The sequence below is a fragment of the Phascolarctos cinereus genome, unplaced genomic scaffold, assembly GCF_003287225.1.
Source record: "Phascolarctos cinereus isolate Bilbo 61053 unplaced genomic scaffold, phaCin_HiC Scaffold_4;HRSCAF=312, whole genome shotgun sequence".
Classification (NCBI taxonomy): domain Eukaryota; kingdom Metazoa; phylum Chordata; class Mammalia; order Diprotodontia; family Phascolarctidae; genus Phascolarctos; species Phascolarctos cinereus.
Window position 1 is genome coordinate 387235396 of NW_027555847.1, and position 3687 is coordinate 387239082.

Here is a 3687-nt window from a genome sequence, read left to right on the forward strand (position 1 = left end):
GAGATCGCTGATGCTTTGGTGAGAGCAGTTTGAATGAATGATGACCCTAGAAGCCAGATTGCAGGGAATTTAAAAAAGTAAGCGATGAGACAGAAAGTGGAGGCAATGAATAGCTCAGTAGCTGTTTACCATGGACAAGTCATTTCACTAAAACTTGTCTGCTAAGTTATAAAAGTACAATGATCTCTGCTGGTGAAAGATCATATTTTAGTAAAGTGGATTATACAATAATATAGAATGAGATTGAAAAGGCAAAGACACACTGCATTGTCTTCTTTCTTATGCAAAAATACCTCTTTTGTTCCACTAGAAAAAGAGAATTTCTTTTATTGTGTCTCCAAGTATTCGAAGTTAAGCGCTTTGAACTTTCTGCTCTCTCTCTCACACATATCTGTCTTAGAAATGACTGGCCAAGGCACTGTTAACTTTTTTCCCAAGCTCACTGTCAGGATCTGCTGCTTTAGTTGCATCCCTGAAACAAGATGGTGAAGGTCGGAGTCAATAGATTTGGCCATTTTGGGCACCTAGTAACCAGGGTTTCATTCACCTCAGGTGGATTAGACATCATGGCAATGACCCCTTCATTGACCTCAACTACGTGGCTCATATGTTTCAATATGATTCCACCCATAGCAAGTTCAAGGGCACTGTCAAGGCTGAGAATGGAAAGTTGGTGGTCAATGGAAAAAACATCTTCCAGGAGCAGGATCCCACCAATATTAAATGTGGGGAGATGCTGGAGCCAAGTATATCATAGAGTCCAATGGAGTCTTTACTACCATGGAAAAGGATGGGGCTCACTTGAATGGTGTAGCCAAGAGAGTCATCACCTCTGCCCCTTCTGCTGATGCCCCAGTGTTCATGATGGGAGTGAACTGTGAGAAATATGATAATTCCTTTAAGATTGTCAGTAATATTCCTGTGCTAGCAACTGCTTGGCCCCCTTGGCCGAGGTCATTCATGATGGATTTGGCATTGTGGCAGGATTCATTATTGTAGATGGCCCTTCTGGTAAACTGTGGTGTGATGGGCGTGGTGCTGCCCAAAATATCATTCATGCTTCCACTGCTGCTGCTAAGGCTATAGGCAAGGTCATACTTGAGCTGAATGGGAAGCTCACAGGCATGGCCTTCCATGTGCCTACTCCCAATGTATCTGTTGGGGATCTGACTGGCCACCTAGAGAAACCTCCCAAATATGATGATATCAACAAAGTGGGGAAACAAGCATCAGAGGACCCCTTGAAGGACATCTTGGGCTACACAGAGAACCAGGTTGTATCCTGTGACTTTAACAACAATACTAACTCTTCTATCTTTGATGCTGGAACTGGTATTGCCCTTAATGACCAATTTGTCAAGATCATTTCCTGGTATGACAATGAATATGGTCATAGCAATCATTTAGTAGACTTCATGGTCTACATGGCCTACCAAGGAGTAAAGTGGAAAAGCCATTGATGTTCATCCCCAGCCAAAAAAGGAGTTCCACCACTGGAGAGCCCACATTCCTAACCTATAATGACTTATACTGGCGATCCATTCACATCCTTTTCCCAAAGCAGAAGCCTAGAGTCTTATATTGTATGCCATCAATAAAGTCACCATATTCAGTGGGAAAAAAAAAAGGCAATGACTGGACAAGGTTGAGATGATCCCCCATAAAGAAAAATCAACCACTCTGGCATCCATAGCACCTGACTCTTTAACAAAGATAATCACCCCAAGGTACATATCCATAAATAAACTAGATAAATTTTAAAAAAGCAGTAGAAATCAAAGAAATCCAATACAGCTTAGGGTTTTTAAAGTCAGAAACTAGATTTTCACCCATCAAAAAGCATTTATTAAGCATCCACTGTGTGTAAGGCACTGTTAGGAATCAAGGATAAAAAGAAAAAAAAAATAAACACCAACAACCAAAAAGGAAGACTACCTGCTAAGACAATGTGTACAGGCAGCAATAGATACATGATAACTACAAAATAATTACAAGATAGTTTTGGGAGAGATAACACTAGTGACAAGAGGGATTAGGAGAGACTACATTTAGAAGGTGACTGTGTTCTGAAGAAAATTTAGAATTCTAAGCAAGGGTGTGCTGGAGCCAAATAGAACTAGCTGATTGTTAAATTTTCAATATGAACATTTACACTTCAGACATCAGCAAATGCTAAGAATCAAGATGACTTATTGTTTTGCTTGTTGTCCAGACTAAAGAAAGTGATGGAGAAAACATTAATAACACATATTACACATAACAGTATGAGGAGCATACATTTCCCCTCCAGAAAGCTGATTGTTAAAGATTTACCAGTATATTTCAATTCTAAGAGGACAAAGTGAGGAAGAAGTACATTTCAGTAATGAGGAATAGCACAGTGCAAAAGCCCAGAGATGGGAGTAAAGTTTCCTGTGTGAGGAACAGAAAAGCAGCTAATTTGAATGGGCCATTGAATACATGAAGGGGAGTATAATAATAAAGATGAAAATCCTCCAGAATTCCTAAACTGACCCTGAAAATATGGTGGTTGCTTAATACAGAACTATTGATTAGTTGGAATATATCTGGAAACCTTCACTAGAAACAGAAGGCTTTGTCTATTTGGGTGTGGGGAGGGGTAGGATGTTGGTGAAGGAAAGGGATTCAACAAGGTTAAAAAGAATGTAACTGAGGGCAATTCTCCACCAGTAGCCAGGTTTGCTCTTTCATCCTGATCTCTGATGCTCCATCACATCAATTAAAAGTTGAATACTGTGAGTGACCTTGTTTAGTGGTAGTAACTTAGCCTTACTTTCTAAATAGTAATTAAAAACAGCCAAGCTATAACTTAGGAAGGTTCAGATGAATGAGTTCTCTCCAGCTAGCCACACGGGAGTACATCACTTCAGTGACAGTTTTGGCTTCTTCCTTGCTAATCCATCAGTGAAGTGATAGGACCTCCTCACTGGGCCGCCATGTGGATAATCTATGAATATGGGTTGGCTGGCCAGGAGCTGTTACTGAGGAAATAGCTTAGTGAATTATTATATAAAATGTACTTTTTTAAAAAAAGAATCAAGCTTGAGAAACCCATGTCAGGCTCCCAATTACTTGGTTAAGAGCCATATTGTGTGAAGATTTATGTCAAACCACAAGAAAACCTCTCCCACTCGATAGCCCTCTTATTACTGATTAACTCAAATGGTTACAGCATTGTTCTAATGACTTCTAAGTGGTGGATTTAGTCTTAGTATAGGTTAATCGATCAAGTAGCAAGCATTTATTAGGCACCTATTATTTGCCTGACAACATGCCAGGCACAAGGGGATGTGATCATAAGCATTAAATAGACCTTGCCCTCAAGGAGCTTATATTATATGGAAGGAAACAGCATGTCAGCATAGAGGTATGTACAAAGTAAATGAGGTAATCTGAGGGGTAGGGCATTAGAAGCTGGCTGGAGGGTGGGGCAGAATCAGTAAAGGTCCCTTGTAGGAAGAGATGTTAGAAAATATATTAAAGGATTCTGGAGATTCTAAGAGGCAGAGGAAGGGGGAATGCATTTCAGGCAAGACGCAGGAAAATTCCTGCTCAAAGTAAGAAATGCCATATGTAGGGGACAATAAGTAAAGCAACTTGGTTAAACCATAGTGTATGTCAAGGGAGTGATGGGCAGTGAGACTGAAAAGTCAAATCAATAAGCAT

The 3687-nt window shown here is 40.1% G+C and overlaps 1 pseudogene; it reads left to right on the forward strand.

Moving 5' to 3' along the window:
* Nucleotides 1-482: 482 nt before the first annotated feature.
* On the forward strand, nt 483-1521 carry LOC110208003 (glyceraldehyde-3-phosphate dehydrogenase pseudogene; annotated as a pseudogene).
* Nucleotides 1522-3687: the final 2166 nt, after the last annotated feature.